The following is a 20,879-nucleotide window of genomic DNA, read 5'->3' on the forward strand; positions in this document are numbered from 1 at the left end:
CTCCTGATACAATCTGCAAATGAAGGGAAATCTACTTGATTCGCCTCAAAGAAGAGAAATAATTGTGACTACACTGACAACCAGAATGGTAACACAATTCTGACATGAAAGGTTTCTCTGCATGAAGAACTTTCTAGAATAACTCGGCCCATAAGGATATTCAGTATGTTTTTTGATATATTCTCATTCTCTCCCTCTCCTTTCTCTCCCCTCCCCCTCTCTTTCCCCCCTCCCCCGTTCCATCTCCCTCCTTCCCTCCTTCCCTCCTTCCCTTCATCCACTCTTATTTTTCTTTTGCACACACACTGCTTTCCCTATTCGTATCCACGGAAACATTGCAATGAATAAGGTGGCAGGTGTTCCATCATCTCAAGCCTGGATGTGAGCTGGCAGCATCATTGATTTCTTTACTTTCCAATTTTCTCAACCAAAGATTTCAGCTTTCACCTTCCAGCTAAAAGATCCTTTTACACACTTATGGTATACATGTTTTTAAAAGTATTAAGGCCTCCTTTTACCTGTGTTCGTTAGTAGGTAGATATTATTATTACCCCATTCTACAAATAAGGAACTGAATGACTAAATAACTCGCCAAGGTCACATCGTATTTCAAAAGCAGGGAAAACGGCTAGAAAATGATGGGTTGGGGGGTGGGTGATATGCATAGTGGGTAAGTAATAATATCAATGTATCTGTTATCATTTGCCCCCTTATCAAAAAGTGAGTCTCAGGGGATGGTGTTGTGGCGCAGTGAGTAAAGCCGCCACCTGCAATGACAGCACACCATTTGGGAGCCTGTTGGTGCCTCAGCAGCTCTACTTCTGATACAGCTCCCTGCTAATGTACCTGGGAAAACACCAGAAGGCGACCGAGTGCTCAGGCCCCGGCACCCATATGGGAGACCCAGATAAAGCTCCTGGCTCCTAGTTCTGGCCTGGCTCAGCCTTGGCTGTTGCAGTCACTTGCAGAGTGAACCAGAAGATGGAAGACTCTGCTCTGTTTATCCCTCTCTCTCTCTCTGTTAATTCTGCCTTTCAAATAAATTAGTCTTTTCAGCAAAAAAGAAAAGAATTGGTTGTCATACTCATTGTCTTTCAGAGTGCTGAGTTTACCAAAGTTATATAGGGTTACCTCAAAAAGTTCATGGAAAATGGAATTAAAAGATGTTCACTTTGGTACAAAATATTTTGAAAATGTGTGCACAGTTTTTTCATCATTTGTATCTTCCATGAGCTTCTTGAAGATTCTCATATATAAGGGTCTTATCCTTTTTAACTGTTAGAAAGGTGATCTTGTAAAGAATAAATTTGAGTAATACACTGAGAAAAACTGGCAAACAATATTTTGAAAAGACAGATACTTCGTATCTCAAAAACAATAATTATCTTTGACTTTCTCCTATGTTTTCATAATTTAAGCATTTTCAGTTTTTTGATAGTGTACAGTTGGAAATAGGTTACAGCTATAACTCACCTATAACTCAGCTATAACTCACCTAACTCTGAAGCTAAGCATAGCCTAGCTTTGAAAATTTTCACTTTTGGACTTAGATTTTTCAATTATTATGACTTTAACACCATTTTAAATTTCTTTACTAGCAATACTAACTACACTGTTTTCTGGCCAAGACCCTTTCTAAGTAAATATACACACTTATTTGCAAAACATTTATGTGTTATAAGAACTATGACAATGATATTTCAGTGACATTATAATTTATTTTCTTCATTTAATAATAAAATTATCTCTGTATTCATGTCTATACTAATAAAGCATGGTATAAACATGAATCAATTACTAAAATTCACGAGGAGGGAAGAGGGAATAGCACCCAAGCATCAGAGGACTTTTCAGGAATACTGGAAGAAAAATGCATGTTTTGCTGTAAATACCAGGTAATTCCCTCAAGCCTTTGCTGCCTTTGCTGTTGCATGCCTCTCATCTCTAAGAGCATTTCACATGATTTCCCATCAACTGCTAATTATTTATGCTTATTTTTCAAACGTTTGAGACATAAAACATAGAAATGAAAAGCCTCAATTTTAGGATTTTGGAAGGAAAACTTAGCTAAGCCCTCTAATTAAATAAGAAGCTTATTTTACAGTGCTATATTGTAATAACAGGAAGTATCCTGTTTGTTTATCAAAAAAATGCTCAATTATCAACCAAACATCAAGCAACAAGTACAGAATTTAAAATATTGGAGAATTTCCTTGAAAAAATCAAGCAACTAAAATGATAGTATATTTTTCTCATAATTTTAGCACCAACATATTATATCCACCCTGCTCCCAATTTCTTCTACGTGAGCACAAAGTTCACATCTCTGCTGATGTTCTCCAGAAATGCAAACGAAGACATAGTAGTTGGCAGCCTCCTGGAAAGATGAAAGAGGCTTTGCAACCAAAGCTGTGTACCTGGCTGGATTCCAGGTGAGCTGTTTCTTCCCGTTGAAGCTGCATCCACCAGGAATAGCCTAAAGGCAGGAAAAGTGAATGGCAATTAAGGAAAATGAAGCAAAATGACAGAAGATTAAGGGACAACATTCTATCTGATCTCTAATTATATACCAAAGCCTTGTCAATTATGGAAATCCGATCCTTTGATTGTGTTGGCTGTGCTAGGCTCAGAAATCTTTCAAAGGAGTTAGAAACGTGTGTGTCGCAGTTCAACTCAACGAGCAGTACATTTCTTCCACGTCCTTCCTTTCAGAATGAAGAGATACGCATCCTGAGAAGCAAACACAAAACTGCTTCATGGGAGGAGGCCCATGGTGTCAAGCAAAGAGCTTCATTTTCATTTTCCAAGATAGCTGCTACAAGACATCGTGAGCATATGGATCAGACTTCTTCAGAGAGTAAGAGCCACTAAGAGATATTTACAGAGACATTCAGCGTGAGGAATCGGCTCGCAGGATTGTGCATGGTGACCGTCGCAGGATCTGCAGTGACCAAGCTAGAGACCATGGAAAGCCAATGGCACGGAGCCAGCCCAGATCCGAGGGTCTGAGAATGAGGGGAACTGCTAAGGTGGGTCCAGACAGCAGACTGCAAGCTCAGAACCCAGCAGAGCGATGTTTCAGTTCAAGGCCAAATAAAGGGGAAAACCATTTCCAAGCTCAAGGCACTCAGTAGGAGAAAATCCCCCTCTCCCTTGTAGCAGGGCAGCCTTTCGGTTCTTCCCAGCCCTTCAGTTAGCCAGATGTGCCCCACCTCCCTCTGTGAAGGCAATATGCCATTCTCAGTTCAAATGTCAATCTTATCTGGAAACACCCAGGACAATGTTTGACCAAATATCTGGGCACCATGTGACCCAATCAGGTTGAAATATAAAATTAACCAGACACAGAAAGAAAACAAACAGCATCTATTCAGATCTTCTTATTAATTTCAGAAAGCAAAGCCACTCAGGTATCAACAGACTTGTCCAAGGCTATGAAGTCTGTTCGTTTTGAAGTTGGGATCAGATCCCAGATGCCTTGAGTCACTCAACTGTCTTGGTGACACCATACCATGTTTCAGGAAAACACATAAGAAACTTGAAAACAAGGGTTTTCTTTGCATTTTTATTTTTTAATTTATTCTCAGTAAGTACCAGAATACTTCCTCTAGCAATTTCAAACCATTTTATTCTGTCCTTTAAATTCACACTGACCACCTTTAAACAAAACCCCTGGAAATAAAAACCATGGATAAGCCATCTCATTAGACTACTTGTAAAAAAATCTTCTCTTACTAAAAAAGATAAAGTGCATTCTGACACTGAAGTAGCAAATGCTTGAGTTTGGGCAGAGGTAGTATATTATTCTGAAGTGGAAAATGTACCGCACAGAAGACAGAAAACCAATTTCAATATTTGTCTCTTACAGACAACTGCAACAACAAATGATACAGACCCACATAAACAAATGGCTCCACCAAGTCCCAACCCTTTCTCTTTCCACCATGCTAATACCTAGCTGTCTCACATCGTGTGATCTAGTCCCTGGCCATACTGCAGCAAAGAACTACAACTCAGCCACACAAACCACTGGGAGGTGCTCCTCTTGTGTGTTCAGGCCTCTTCTTCAGCTGTCACCAGATCCAGCAAGTAAATTCTAAAACTGCCAGAAAAATGAGAGGCAGCCCTGCTAGATCCTGTGAAATCCAGACCTGGGATTTGTTACCTATTTCCATCTGTCAGAAGAGAGCACTAGCAGCAGGGTGGCAACAGCAGACAGAAATAGGCAAATTGAAAACACACACGTGACACAAAAAACCCACAATACACAAACCCAGGGGTGCCTCCAGGGCAGCTCATCCATGATTTCCTGTGTCAGCACCCAGCCTGTCCTTGCACAGAAGCATCAGAGGGGCCAGATTTTAAGATGCAATAAATACAGGTGCACAGAAGAACTGGGTTTTTTCCTTGCTCTTATTGCCTGTATTTCTGGAGGAACTGGAAGACAATCCCCATCCCCAACCCTAACATCAAGCATTGCTAGCAAAACACCCATCACATGGACTAGAGGGCTCTTCCTCTCTGGCCCACATTTCTCCAGCCCTGTCTCCATGATACCTGCTATCCCCTTTCCAGCCGCATCACGCTGGCCCCACTCCTGCCCACCCCAAGGACTCCACATGCCTTGTCCAGCAGTATGCGTACCTCTTCTCTGCTGCAGGGTAATAGAGGTCAAATATTCCTACATGGTGCTTTTCCTTGCCTGTAACGTGAATTTTCTCTATATTGCTCTTCCGCCATGAAGATAGTTAAGAATTTAGAATTTATTTCTGAAAAAAATGGATGGCAGATACCATGTTGGGAAAGATAAGAAACAGGAAATTATTTTGGACAATTCTTTCACGGGAGTAAGAGAAAAATAAAAGAGAAGTCTAAAGAAAAGAGAGAAAACGTCCCTACTCAGCCCTCAAAGCGGGCCTGAGTTTGAATGGGGAAGAGGGGAAGAGGGAACAGTAACTATAAAACTCTGCTAGTGGTTTGGTCGAATTCCCAAAGAAGGAAGTCATTGCTGCACACACTGACACACTTTCCAAGACTGCATGCTGACCTCAGGGACACTGGGGTGTAAGGAGACACTGATGACCATAGTCTGTGTGGTAAGACTAGAAATGGCTAAATGGAGGGGTCAGATGGATGGGCCTCAAAATAGTCTCTGCTTCCCCTCATCTTGTTCACAGCCCTCAGGGGCCCCCACATTTCTCTGGGTGCAACTGGTACATTCAGAAGATACCGAAGCAGGTAAGTTCACCAGCACGCTCATGATTCTCCAGCAGAGTGATGCAAGGCTGACTTCCCAAAGCAAGAATCAGAATGGGCATCTCGGGAATCATAAGCACCTGTAAGAGACTTGGACAGGGCAGAATGGACAGAAAAGGGAGGTCTTACGGCCACTCTATCTAGGAGAAGGGGTCGTGGACTATCTGAGCTAAGAAGGAACACAGAAAGGGGAAGACATTTGGCCCAGCAGTGGAGATGTCATTTAAGACACTCAGGACACATATCAGAGTGCCTGGGCCCAACACATGGCTCCACTCCAGTCCTAGGAGACCCTGGGAGTCAGCAGGGACAGTCCAAGTGACAGGGTGCCCTGGCACCCATGTGAGATATCTGGACTGAGTTCTTGACCCTGTCTTCAGACCCAAAGAGGGCAACTAGGAAGTGAATCAGTGGATGAAGGGGGAGTGCTTCTCTCTGTCTCTCTCTGTCTCTCTATCTCTGTCTCTCTCTCTCCTTCTGCTTCTCAAAGTAATTAATTAATCAGAAACAGAAAAGCAAGCTCAGGTTATATCATTCACAAGTAGGTCATCAGCAAAGTGTTCAAGACTTGAGATCACACCCAAAGAGCCCACAAGAGGAGATGCCTGTCAGTCAGAGGTCAGCAGTGTCCAGTGAGCCTCACCTCCCAGCACTGTGATGTTACAGAAGCTTCCTCTGGTTTTGAATGCCCAGCAGCTGGGGCTGTGGTGGTAGAGGTGTTACTAGTGGTGACATACAGGCCAGGAAGCAGAGGAAGTGATGAACACTGGCCAGAGGCAAGAGCTGCAAAGAAACTGAGCATTGACACAAGAGACTGAATTCAGCAAAGAGGAACTAAGAAATCCACTTTAAGAAATTCAACAGATGTTCAATGGTGAGATGATGAAGGATTTTTCCCCATCAACAATAACAGTGGCCAAAATATAGAGAAAAGAAAGTTAACCTGTTTGGCAAATTACCCATCACATGTAAATTCCACCCCAACTCCTACTGCCTGTCTCAAGTTTGTTAAACATATGTATGGAGCATTAGCTTACACACAGGCTGTTAACAAATCCCAGACTTGGAGCCAAGTTAACTTCATGACAATGGCACAGCCCAGTGTGGATAGAGACAGGCACAAGCTATCTGAGAAGGTAAGGAAGCAAGGAGCAAAAGAAAGAAAAGAGGAATGCAGGAGGTACCAAAGGGAGAGAGGAAAGGGTGGAGGGAGCAGACAAAGAAAGGGGGAGGATGGGAATGGAGGGTGGCTGGAAAACAGGAAAGTAGGAGAAGGGAGGAGAGAGGATGGGGTAGAAGGAAGGAGGAAGGAGAAGCTGTCATCAGGATCTCCTGTGGCTGCAAGAAGTGAACCTCCTTGCAGAGAGGCCTCATCAGCAGCTTGCTGTTAAATTCTCACTTCTCCGGTCTCTCCCACTCGGCAAACACCCCTAGTTTAAGTCCTCGTGGCACCATTTAACTTCCTGCACAGCAGTTACTCATCTCCAATTTCACACTTATTTGTGTGATTATTTGAGGCACTCCTTACCCCCTTTCTTGAGGGCAGAGACCAAGGCAACTTGTTTTTACCATTCTACAGCAGTGTCTAGCCCAGGATCTGAAATGACTGGTAATCAATAAGGAGCCATTCAAAGGACACGGGATGGAATTAGGGTGTTTGATTTGATTGCCTTCTTCCCCCGTCCATGCAATGGTCTTCTTCTTACTGCTCATTCATTTACAAAGATGAGTAGTGGCTACCTTGGGAGCTTAAGAAGAATCTGAGTGAGCACGTGATATTGTTCTAAATGTTTATGAACGATTTATTCGAAACTTGTCAGATTCATGTTCAATTTACAAACATGTACCTATTAGAGTTTAAGCAACAAAGCAGTGCAATTACAACTAAAAGGTTACCCCAAGAATTAATGCACAGGAACTGCTAATGGTGCCTTGATATTCGTCCTCTGTGTCACTGCCACAGGATTAAAAACTAACATTTAATTTAGCATTTCCCCACCACCCTTTTCACTTGCAGCGATCTTAGGCCTCTGACTAATGTCTACCAGGGATTGAGAAGTGGAAGTATAGTGTGTAATTTCTAGATTATGGGTCATGCCCTTTGTCTTTGCATCTGTCTATTCATCCACTTGGAACCTAGTCACAGTGGTGAGTGACCTGGGACAGCGCTGATGACGGCAGCACCTAGGACAGCACCAAGATGGAAAGGAGATGGGCCTCTGGAAAATAGCACCGATTACAGCTACTTTATCCGTGGCTGGATACTTCACTACAAACTTATGTTATCTGAGAAAATGAACTTCCATCCATTTATACACTGTTATTTTACATTTCTGCTCAAACCCCATTTAACAAATTGAAAATTGAATCCCTGTCAATGGGTAACCATGGGAGACCATGTGCATGGATTTCATCAATCTTGGATATTGCAATGGAAAACAAAGTAGAGTGATTTAAATACAGTGCCTGAGCCTGGACTCTGAAAGCATCTCAGTGTTATTCTATAATTTTCTAAATTATAAAAGCTAGATAACTTAGGTAGGGGTCCTATTTTTTTTAGGTTTTACATAATTCTTTAGAAGATGAACACAGAATAATTTAACAGTCATACTTTCTCTTCTCCAAGCAGTTAGTTATTTCCTTTATTGTTACTATTATCATCACTATTGATTTTTTTTAAAAGACTTATTTATTTGAAAAGCAGAGTTACAAAGAGGTAGACACATAGAGACAGAGAAAAAGATATCTTCCATTCACTGGTTCACTCCCCAAATGGTTGCAATGGCCAGAGCTGGGATGAACCAAAGCCAGGAGTCAGGAGCTTCTTCCAGATCTCCCATGTGGGTGCAGGGGCCCAAGCACTTGGACCATCTACTGCTCTTTCCCAGGCACATTAGTAGGGAGCTAGATCAGAAGTAGAGCATCTGGGACCTAAAACCAGTGCCCCTATGGGTTGCTGGCACCATAGGTGGTGGCTTTATCCTCCAGGCCACAGCACTGGCCTCTCATCACTATTAATTAACATAAGTTTCTCATTAAAATTAAATTGTATTTTCAGTCATTATCATTATTTCATTATTTAACAGTTTTTTTTTTAAATGAGCCTAAAAGAGGCTAAATAGTAGATAAGTGTGTCCATTAGAAAATTTAAAATGCCTTCAAGACACAGTCTCTTAGATCTTGGTTTCTAAATCCTGAACTTTTTTTTAAAACAATTTTTATGAGCTTCACCTCAGGAATTATCACCCTAGACATTGATGGACATGCCTTTCATATTTATTGCATATGATTTTCTACTCTATCAGAATGCTTGCTAGTGTACACATTTCTATGATTTAAAGGTTTCTTATCCATGTCCACCTCTAATGCCTAACACACACTTAAAAATAATGGCAGACATCACACACAAAAAAGATAGCTATATTCACACATGCTGGAAGTGTAAATTTCCTTTTATTCATCAATAATACACAAAATACAGGAAAAATGAGACAAATATTCTTATTTAAATTTCTCATTTAAAATGATTCCATTAAAAAGGCAGGTGATAGGATAACATCCCCAACAGCTCATGGACCCTAGAAGATAAATGGGTAAAAGAATGAACAGATGCCTTATAAAACAGGACATCAGCTTGTGAAAAAAATATTTACTCAACATAGTAAGAACTTCTGGTTCCTGCCCATATGGTAACTTAACAAGGGGCTTCTGGCTTCCTCTGTCGGATTAACCCAGGAATAACTATGGAAGTGGGAGGGAAGACGTACTACAGAAACAAAGCTTCCCCCCAGGATACAGCAGCTGATTTAAATGATATGCCTCAATCTTGGGGCTGGCCTCCTGCTGGAGAAGCAACAAGACAATGTGTGACAGTAAAACTTCCCAACACTGCTCTGGCCTCTCCTCAGTGTGTTTGGGACAATCATTTCCTATGCTTTCACCATAAACATCAGTGGCAACCATTCATATTGCCACAGCAGATGTTCCAAAGTATTGCAAGGAGACTGCGAAAGCCCTGCTGGGCTGTGCAGTCCAACTAAACAGGTGTCCACTAAGCAGCTGCCTGGTAATGCTCTCTCTCTCAGGCAGAAGAAAGATGCTATCCAAGGCCTTGGTCAAGCCCAGGTCTGTTGTTGGATGCTCTCTACACTGAAGTTCATCCCCTCCACTCTCCCTAATTCCACGGAACCAGCGCGTACTGGAAGTTGGCTTGCAGCCCTCTCTCAACTCTTATCACTAAACAGTAGCTCCACCCCTAAAGGACAACAGGTTCACAGGTCAAAATTAAAAGTGTTTGTCGTGAGCAAGCTCCCTAGAAGCCGGGCTCTGAGTGAGATGCCATGGGTTTAAGAAAACGGCAGACAAGGTGGCCTTGAGGGGAATCATCAGCCTCAATAAGGCCTAGCTGAAGAAGAAGAGGAGCAGAAGAACCCCTGCCAACCACAGACCTGAGAGCAGGAGAAATGGAGTGAAATGCCCCAAGAGCCTGGAGGATTCCCACGCCATCATGTCAAGACCCCAAGTCGTAATGTGGAAGATGAGCTACCTGCAAGATGGACGCGAGTGACACACAGGCACTCCAGGCTGCTGCCACCAGCCTGTGGGTCTCCAAGGGGACCCTCATTTGGACTGCCAAATTTCTCTGGTTTTCCCTGGAATATTAGAGAAAACTTTTTTTATTGTTAATAAAAATAAAGCATAACTCATGGCACAGCAAAGAAAAAAAAAAGAAGTATATGTATCTTATTAAAAATTTTAAAAAATGGATCAAATGTGTTTCTTTAAACCATTTGGGCTGTTACAAAAAAAGACAAAAGATAGGGTGGCTTATAAATGACAGAAATTTGTTTCTCAAATTTCTAAATTCTGAAATTTCAAGATCAAGTCCTCATCTCTCTGATGAGGGCCCCCTTCCACATACAGCCTTCTTCTCACTGTAATATCACCTGGTAGAAGGGTGAGCAGTCTCTCGTGGGCCTCTTTTTTAAATTTATTTTTACCTAGAAAACTCTTATTTAAGATATACAAACTTCACGAATTTCATAAGTTTAGGAACATAGTTATTCTTCCCACACACCCACCCACCCACACTCCCATCCTTCTTCCTCCTCTCTTTCTTATTCCCATTCTTATTTTTTACTAAGATCTATTTTCAATTAACTTTATACACATAAGATTAGCCCTATACCAAGTAGAGTTCAACAAATAGTATTTAAAAAAAAAAAAAAACTATTCCTCTAAAAAGGAGAGAATGATCCAACATGGGAAGCGGGATACACAGCAGACTCATAGAATGGCAGATGTCCTAAACAGCACTCTGGCCTCAGAATCAGTCCTTAAGGTATTTGGATCTTCCTGAAGAGCCCATGAGAGTATTTTAGGCATGGAAAGCCAAGACACTCTGGCAAAAAAGAAAAAAAAGACCTAAATGAAAGATCTCTGCAAGTGAGATCCCAGTGGAAAGAACGGGCCATCAAAGAAGGAGGCACCTTGCTCTGAAGGGAGGAGAGAACTTTTACTTTGATTATGGCCTTGTCTAAATAAGGTCGGAGTTTGTGAACTCAAGAGGCTTCCATAGCCTTGGCAGCTCATGACAAGAGTCTTGGGTGTTCACTGACGTCATAAATAAGAGTGTCAATTGTTAAATCAACAACAAGAGTCAGTGTGCACTTGCTTCCCATGTACAATTTCTGTCCACAATGTGTTGTACTATGAGAATTAACAGTAAAAATAGTCTTTGAACAGTACTTTATACTTTGAATGTCTGTGTGGATGCAAACTGTTAAAATCTTTACTTAGTATAAAGTTGATCTTCTGTGTATAAAGATAATTACAAATGAATCTTAATGAAGAATGAGATGGGAAAGGGAGTAGGAGGTGGGATGGTATGGGGGTGGGAGGGCAGGTATGGGGTAAGAACAGGTATAATCTAAAAGTTTTACTTATGAAACTTATATTTATTAAATAAAAGCTTTGTATAAAAAATGAAGTACTTAATAAAACTTTTGCTGCAGTATTAAAAAAAAAAAAAACACTTGCTCCTCAGTTCCCAAAGGAAAAAAAATAAAAGTTCATTCCAACTATTAATTAAACACATGGTAAAAATAGTATATGACTTCTTCTGCATTTTAATTGGTTATAGATAACAGCAAGTTTATAGGAGTGTAGACTACCTTCATATAAATACTAGTGGGGGAATACAAATTGGTATAACCTTTTGACAACAGAATGTGGCAATATGAAATAAGAGCATTAGAACTGATTATGCTCAATGTTATGGTAATACTTAAAATCTATCCTTACAAAATTATAAAAAATTAATACAGATTTCTGTGCAAAGGTATTAATCTTAAAATATTTCTAAAATTCAAAGCCTTAAAGTAATCTAAATTTCTAATTAATGTTTGGTGTGTTTTTTCCTCAAATAGTACCAGCACAGTAAAGAGAATTTGCTTGCTTGGATTCTGGGATAAGAAATGCAATGTACCAGAAAGCAAGGGAAGCATCCAGTTAAGTGGGGTCTTTCAAGAGGAATCCAAGAATCCAGCTGAGGGCACTCCTTACTGACCAAAGATGGGCCACCAGGTCATCCAAACTCTGGCATGAAAATACGTCCTCACGTAATCCAATTATAAAAACCAAGCACCTCTGTGGCCACCACTAGAGATTCATTCCAGCACCAGGGTATTATTATAAAAAGCGACAAATAAAGGTTCACTGGTCTCATCTGCGCAAACCTCCTTTTGGAGTAATCAGAATACTAGTGACAGAGGGTCTTTCTGGACAATATACGCAGAAGGGAAGACAGAATTGCAAAATGTTGCATCCCTGATGAAGTTATGGATCCAGGTAGTATCCACAAATGGATGAAAAAATGTCCGTGGATGGCTGCGGAGTGCCCCACAGGCCTGACACACCTGCTCTGTCCCAGCATCACTAGCTGTGGGCAGCCAGACGGTTGGAACTTCTGTTCAACGCAGTGGGAAGTACACAGCACAAACTATGTCATCTCTTGACAAAAAGAAATTGAACCTGACTCTAATCAAGTCTCCAGATAGAGCTATCAGTTTATAGGAAACATAGTCGTGAGAAGAAGAAACAAGACGTCATGAAGAATCAATCAGTCAGATCAAAAATGTGGGATATACTATGACACAAATAAATCCAGTTTCTCCCCAAATCAATGACATGAGAAATGCGAGACAGGAGACTTGTTGAAGACAAAATGAGATCCAGGAATCACGGCAACCAAATTCACTGTTTGGCTTCGACCTAAACAAGCCAACTGGGGAAACAGTCTTTATTGGGACAACTGGGGACATGTGAACATAAACTAAGTATGGGAAGAGTTAAGGAATTAAAAATTTAGATGTGATAACAGCAGTTTTATTATACAACAAATGACATTCATTAGATGTGCATTCCAAAGCTGAAATATTTATAAGTGAAACGATGTCTAGAACTTAGAATATTACAGCTTTAACAGGAAACACTTCACATTAACATATATATGTAATATATCATTGGAATCTATATAAACACACCCATACATACAAACACACACATACATCATTGGAATCCATGAAACAAGATAGGCTAAAAATGGCTAACTGCCAAAACTTAGTGACATGTATATCAGACTTTGTTATGCCACCTTTTCTATTTCTAAATATCCAAAATGTCCATTAAAAGAAAAAAATAGGCAGTGGTGTTGTTGTGCTGCAAGTTAGGCTACCACCTGTGATGTTCACATCCCATACTGGAGCACTGGGTCCAGTCCTGGCTGCTCCGTTTACAATCCAGCTCCCAGCTAACGCACCTGGGAAAGCAGCAGAAGACTGCCTAAGTGCTGGGGCTCCCACCACCCACATGGGAGACCTGGATAGTAGTCGGAGCTCCCGACTTCAGCCCGGCCCAGTCTCAGCCACTGTGGCCATTTGAGGACTCAACCACCAGACAGAAGATCTCTTTTCCTCTGTGTCTCCTTCCTTCTCTATAGGTGTGTGTGTGTGGGGGGGGGGGGGGTGTGTATGTTTCACTGTTTTTCAAATGAATAAACCTTTTTAAAAAATTTGAAAATGGGGGCCAGCGCTGTGGTGCAGTGCATTAACACCCTGGCCTGAAGCACCGGCATCCCATATGGGCGCCGGTTCGAGACCCAGCTGCTCCAGTCCAGCTCTCTGCTATAGCTTGGGAAAGCAGTAGAAGATGGCCCAAGTCCTTGGGAGCCTGCACCTATGTGGGAAACTCCTGGCTTCAGATCTGCACAGCTCCAGCCATTGTGGCCATCTGGGGAGTGAACCATCAGATGGAAGACCTCTCTGTCTTTACCTCTTTCTCTGCCTCTCTCTGTGTAACAATGACTTTCAAATAAATAAATAAATCCTTAAAAAATTTTGAAATTGATAAATTTGATAGCCTTATATATTATTTAAAAATCAATTTTATCAACTTTTTATACTATGAAATGTGTTTTATCTGATAAACCAAAAAATGAGAGAAGATCATTCTTAGGATGCTGTCATGCACATAACAAACTCACATAGGAAAAAAAAAAAGAGCCTACAAAGAAATCTAGGAAATATGTTGTTGTGGACTGGCAAGATAATGAGTAATATTCCTTTTTCTTTTTTAAGGTTTATTGTAACTGAAAGTCACAGTTACACAGAGAGAGGGGGAGACGCAGAGAGAGACAGAGAGAGAGAGAGAGAAAGAGAAGTCTTCCATCCACTGGTTCACTCCCCAGATGGCCACAACGGCCAGAGTTGCACTGATCTGAAGCCAGGAGTCAGGAGCTTCCTCCAGGTCCCCCATGCGGGTGCAGGAACCCACAGACGTGGGCCATCTTCTACTGCTTTCCCAGGCCACAGCAGAGAGCTGGATTGGAAGCGGAGCAGCCAGGTCTTGAACTGGCACCCGTGTGGGACACCGGCACTGCAGGCGGTGGCTTTACCTGCTATGCCATAGCGCCAGGCCCCAAGTAATAGTCCTTGCTTCACCATATGTACAGGACTATTCCCCAGGCTGCTTGGACTAACCCAGTGCTCCACCCTTTCTTGCGTGTAGACCCCCAGAAGAACCGTTCTGCACTGGGAACACATCATGAGATAAGGACACTGCCTCCCACAGCCGGGCCTTGCTCCTGTCCTGTTAGGAGTGTGACAACTTGTGCTGGCGAGGAACTGCGTGGGACAGCGAAGGTTTGCTTCCTCTCTCCCCTGAAGGCCACCAAAGCTTTTCCAGTGTGTCACGTGGTCCCTGAGGGACTCGATCCCCTGCATGGTCCCTCAGCTGTGGTGCAAATGGGATATGCACAGCTGAGACTCCATCGTCCCATACGGGCTTCCTTGAACCTTGAGGAACCAGCTCTCGGCACTTTCTAAGCCACTTTTGTCCCTCACTGCCTACATGTAACAAACCCACTTACTGTACCCTGTGGCATGTGAGTGTGCCCTGCCTCCCTGGATAACCTGGTAGCCAGTACACACTGAACCTGCTCCACAATGTATTTTCTGCACTTTGCAAATCTCAAACTTTCTAACTACTATTATCAGAAAACACTTTAAAGGATATATCATTTTTGTTCTCATTTGGATGGATAAAAACTGCTCAATCAGGATTTTATTTTTAAAATATCCTATCCCTCAAGAGCCACAGAGTTTTAAAGAAATCCTTACCATGACAAAATGTTTCTCTGATCTTTTAAAAACAGGATTTTCTAAAGTCTCAGCTATAAGTCAAAATACCTTTAAAAATCCTTTACTCAGTGCAGTGAGCTTCAAAATTGCCTGTTTATTTCTCCTCTAGACTTCTATTACTTCACATAACAGTTTTCTGTAGTAATTGACTATCTGAGCTACAGGATCACAATATCTACACACTAAAACCAGAGAAGACAACCGCAATAATTGCAATAATCTGGTTTTGGTCTAAAGTCTTCCAAGTCCCAGCTACATAATTAATATACATTGATTATTAACGTGTCAATGTGATGACAACTATGTTTGATAAATCTATCCTCAATCAACTCTCGTTCATCAAGAAATTATGAAATTACACCTTAACACATATTGAAATGGAGAAAGAGAGAGAGATTTGATCTGCTGGTTCACTCCCCAAAACCCACAACAGCTGAAGCTGGGCCATGTTGATGCTAGAAGCCAACAACTACATACTGGTCGCCCACGTGCTTGTCAGAGATCCAAGTACTTTAGCCATCACTGCTGTTTCCAGGGGCACACAACATCATCAAGCAAGATCAGAAGCAGAGATGAGACTCGACCCCAGGTACTCCAATATGGAGTGCCGGCCGCCTAACTGGTAGCTTCACCCACTGACCACAACACCTGGCCCTGAACATATGGATTTATTTGCCTAAAGATATTCCCATAATGTTGGTACAGCTCATACAACCTCTCCCAAAGTGAATCCTTCTTAACCTGTCTTAAGTATTTGAAGAAAAGCAATGAAATCATTCTGATTTGTTTTCTTTCTGAACTACAGATTCCACATGAGCCATTCTCCTGAATGGGTGAAATGAGGAAATACGAGGAAGACCACCAATTAGACCACCACTTTCACGTAAGGCCACCATCACCTCCCACTGCACAGCTGAAACAGCTGCCAGCTCATCATTTGCCCAACATTGGTGGCAAAGACTCAAGTACTTGAGTCAGCCCCTGCCTCTGTCCAGGGTCTGCATCAGCAGAAAGCTGCAAGCAGGAGTCAGAGTCAGGAATCGAACTCTGGCACTGCCTGTGGAATCTGATGGAATCTAACTGATGAGCCAAAAGCCTGCGCCTCACAAGGAATTTTGAACACTTAAGTTACTGTGTAAGTACTTTTTCAAGTCTGGCCCTTCCTCTACTCTGTTTAATTCAAATTCCCAAATCTGTTCTCGATCGCTGCGGTGACCTGCTTTGCAGAGGAAAAATGCAGTCTTCATGGTGGGAATATCTATGGCGTCATCAGAAAGCAAGTTTATTAAGGAACCATTTGGTGCAACGCTAATGAGAGGGCAAACACCACCTGTGGGAAATACAATGTGCCACCCCTACATCCTGCACCCACGTGCTAACATTTTGCAGACTGATGCCCGTGTGTGTAGGTGTGCCCCCTCTGCACTCCCTCATCTTCAGAGGAGACCCTCAGCTCACCAGGAAACTCTTCTCACCCACAATTTTTTAGGGACATCATCTTAGAAACATCGCTGGAGGGTAGATAGCAGTGTGTATGTGAAAATTTATAGTAGGACATGATATATATTAGCAAAAACACGTATTTTTATCTGTCATATAAATTCCCCTTTCTAAGCTAACCAAGGCTAGAGAGAAAGACATTAGCTAAAATATTAAGTGTGATTTAATGACGATGATAAAATTTTATTTCATAGTAAGTTAAGGGAAAAAATGAGCTTTGGAGTGTGTGGGGGGGAGGGAGAGAGGAGGGAGGGAGAAGGGAGAGAGGGAGGGAGAGAGGAGGGAGAGAGAAGGGTGAGAGGGAGGGAGAGAGAAGGGGGAGAGGGAGGGAAAGAGGGAGGGGGAGAGGGAGGGAGAGAGGGAGGGGGAGAGGGAGGGAGAGAGAAGGGGGAGAGGGAGGGAAAGAGGGAGGGGGAGAGGGAGGGAGAGCAGTACCGAGGATACTGAGAAAATAGTAAGATTGGCTACTAAGTCAAGGAGGAAGACAACAGCTCAGGATCTGGAGATGCTTCGAGCAGCTGTGTCTGAAAGTCTGCACCACTGGCTTTCCCTTCATGCATCAAATGGTGGCCTTTGGAGACACGGAAACCTTAAACAAAGCAGCACAAAGTGACACCATTATGTGAGATGCTCCTCTTTTGAAAATTGCCTTCTCAGCTCTCAGAATTGTTCTGCAATTTTTGTAGATTCTGCATCCTTTGAGCAAAGGACTACAAAACACACACTAATGCATACATACTCATACAACACACACACACACACACACACACACACATCTTGCCCTCTCCCTCCTTCACTATTTTTATTCCCTTTCACCATTAAAATAATAGTCATGAGCATGAGGGAGATTGTAAGGCCTAAGAATCTTTTAAAGAACGAATAACCTTAATTCCTAAAATAGTATAGGGACAAAGCATCATTCACAAAGGGAATTGTATGCTCTAACTGGGATTATGGATTTCTGAAGTTCAAATCCAGCTCAGGAAGACACAGACTATCATTAAGAGAAATGTGATGGCCAACACCAGAAATTTTTATAATCTTGCTTATAAGCATGTAACTTGATGTCATTTGAAATGTTCGGTTTTGTTTGTTTTTGCCTGTAGTTCAGTTTGATTTGGTATAACACTGTGTAGTACAGTTTGGTTTGATTCTTCTTAATAAGAAAATTATTGTTCTTCCCCCTGGAAATGTTCATTCAAGGAGTTCCTATGCTTATGCAAATTTAGGGAGAACACACTCTCTGTTCTGCATTAAGGTGTCCTAGGGGATGCTACCACCCGTCCTCAGACACTGAAAAGGCAAAGGAAGGGCAATTTGTAGGACCTAGGATCTTCTAAAATAGGAAGTATTTTTATGCTAATTCCTACTCCCTGAAATTTAAAACCAGGGAAATTTTTTGCCTCAGAGGTGACCTTTACTACAGTCTGGTACCTGAGGTTGTGAGAGCCTAAGAGCAAGGAGACCAAATCAGCTGGTAATGGTGATTTAATGCTGAGGGCAGGGGAGGGATTTGTGAACAGTGCACACCCAGTGCTGCAAGATCCTCCAGGCCAAGCCAGTCTTGGGGGAGTGACCAAGAACAACAAGGAACACATACTGGACTTGGAGGATAAACTAGGAGTCTGGGGTCCTGGAGACCTAATGTGTCAACGCTTCAGTAGCTCATGGTGGAGGAGCTGGGACAGAGGGTGGAGCTGAAGCCTCTCTCATGGAACAAAGACTACAGCTGCCTGCAGAGCAGGGCCCTGGATGCAACAGACAAGCTCCAGAGGACTGAGGAACCAATGGTCAACAGACAAGCTCCAGAGGACTGCAGGAACCAATGATCAACAGAAAAGCCCCAGAGGACTGAGGAACCAATGGTCAACAGACAAGCCCCAGAGGACTGAGGAACCAATGGTCAACAGACAAGCTCCAGAGGACTGTAGGAACCAATGGTCAACAGACAAGTTCCAGAGGACTGCAGGAACCAATGGTCAACAGACAAGCTCCAGAGGACTGTAGAAACCAATGGTCAACAGACAAGCTCCAGAGGACTGCAGGAACCAATGATCAACAGACAAGCTCCAGAGGACTGTAGGAACCAATGGTCAACAGACAAGCTCCAGAGGACTGCAGGAACCAATGGTCAACAGACAAGCTCTAGAGGACTGTAGGAACCAATGGTCAACAGACAAGCTCCAGAGGACTGCAGGAACCAATGGTCAACAGACAAGCTCCAGAGGACTGAGGAACCAATGGTCAACAGACAAGCTCCAGAGGACTGCAGGAACCAATGATCAACAGACAAGCCCCAGAGGACTGAGGAACCAATGGTCAACAGACAAGCCCCAGAGGACTGAGGAACCAATGGTCAACAGACAAGCTCCAGAGGACTGAGGAACCAATGGTCAACAGACAAGCTCCAGAGGACTGCAGGAACCAATGGTCAACAGACAAGCTCCAGAGGACTGTAGAAACCAATGGTCAACAGACAAGCTCCAGAGGATTGCAGGAACCAATGGTCAACAGACAAGCTCCAGAGGACTGTAGGAACCAATGGTCAACAGACAAGCTCCAGAGGACTGCAGGAACCAATGGTCAACAGACAAGCTCTAGAGGACTGTAGGAACCAATGGTCAACAGACAAGCTCCAGAGGACTGCAGGAACCAATGGTCAACAGACAAGCTCCAGAGGACTGTAGGAACCAATGGTCAACAGACAAGCCCCAGAGGACTGAGGAACCAATGGTCAACAGACAAGCTCTAGAGGACTGTAGGAACCAATGGTCAACAGACAAGCTCCAGAGGACTGAGGAACTAATGGTCAACAGACAAGCTCCAGAGGACTGTAGGAACCAATGGTCAACAGACAAGCTCCAGAGGACTGTAGGAACCAATGATCACCAGTAACAGCACGGCTGTGTCCAGGTTCTTTGGTTGATCCTGCAAAGGAGAACAGACTCATAATGGAAATGCTGACCCAGGAATTATTTGTGACAATCTAAGATGCAACTATTTATTCTGTAAGTTTGAGAAGCAGGCCATCCTGATCATTAACATAATTTAGATGATTCAGGAGTGTTTATAATCATTCCATGGATAATACTGCCTCTCCTTGGCTTTGACAACCACCAGGACACGAACTCGAATCATGACGACAGGACTTATGGAATGGTGTACCAGTGCACTCAGGTGACCTAATATTGGTAAAAACTTGAAATGTGCCAGACACATACTGAGTCCTCTATAAAAAGTGCTTGCTTGTAGTTGCTACATTTATTTTCTCATGCCATTTTGGGTTTCAAAACTTCCCAGAATGCTCAATTAAGTCTTTGATGTATTTTAAGACAGAAAGACATAAAACAAAATAGAAAGTCATAAAAACACATCAATTCTATTCTGCTTTGCATGTGCTGGGAATATTATTTCACCATTGATTTAGGTGGAACTCAATATGATACATACTCTGGAACGCAGGTACTGCTTAATAAAGTTTCATTCCACCTATTGTTTTATAATGAGCAATGAAATAGTGCAAGAGATTTTTAAATACTTAGGCTACTTATGTTTTCTTAAATGAACTAAAAATGTGTCTGAGGAGTAAGAAACCAGTTTCTTCCAAATTTTAATTAATTTATACTAGAAAAGTACAATTACTTCTGGATTATTGTACATTGTAAATGATACTTGTGAGTTTCATACATGTATATCTTTGATATTAAAGATTTTATAATTTGTTAAAGTCCCTATATCATGTCCTACTATAAATTTTCACATACACACAGATTTACTTTTAAGTATATCCATTCATAGAAAGCAATTGTTTCTTAACATTTTCTGAATGCTTGATAATTCTGAATTTGAAATAAGGCCTGGTCTAGTTATTTTACAGTATGACTTCAGTCTAAGAAAATGTATTTTAATTAAGATGTTTAATTATCTTTCATTATTATCATGGCTTAGCTTATATGAATTTGTATAGTTATCCTCACAAGTTCAATTCATATCATGGTTAAGTGAATGATACCAAAATAATAACTGATAAATTACATGTGAGGATAAAGAAGTTTTCCTTTTAATATAACACTATATTTCTCTTCCTCCCCAGAAATTACAAATTCCCACCAAGGAGAAGACTGTCATGAAAACACAATTCACAATTATTAATGTTCTAGAAATGGAAAAGCAGTGGGGATTCCCCTTCCTCGAGGCCCTCAAAAGGGTCCCTGACTTAATTTGTGTTCCTTTACAAACCTTATGGGCAACACATATAAAATTTCTAAAATGATCATCCTTCTAATGCTTCACTGGATCGCGTACCTGGAGCCCAGATCCAGCTTCCCACGCAAAGCCCCTGAGGGAGCCGGCGAGGGCCTAGGCTTCCCCTGTCTCTGTGCACCCTTCTCGCTCTGCATGCTCCACCGCTCATGGTCTGCACGC

At 42.2% G+C, this 20,879-nt stretch overlaps 1 long non-coding RNA gene across 2 annotated transcripts in view; it reads right to left on the reverse strand.

The window, feature by feature from the left end:
- Window positions 1-1,726: 1,726 nt before the first annotated feature.
- Window positions 1,727-20,879, reverse strand: part of LOC138845910 (uncharacterized) — a 132,235-nt gene continuing 113,082 nt past the window's right edge. For both annotated transcript variants that reach the window (XR_011383228.2, XR_016222808.1), the window contains exon 3: window positions 1,727-2,476. This is a non-coding gene — a long non-coding RNA (uncharacterized LOC138845910). The remainder of the gene's footprint in view (window positions 2,477-20,879) is intronic.

The sequence above is a fragment of the Oryctolagus cuniculus genome, chromosome 16 (assembly GCF_051225735.1).
Source record: "Oryctolagus cuniculus isolate XC-2025 breed Fujian yellow rabbit chromosome 16, ASM5122573v1, whole genome shotgun sequence".
NCBI classification, from domain to species: Eukaryota; Metazoa; Chordata; class Mammalia; order Lagomorpha; family Leporidae; genus Oryctolagus; species Oryctolagus cuniculus.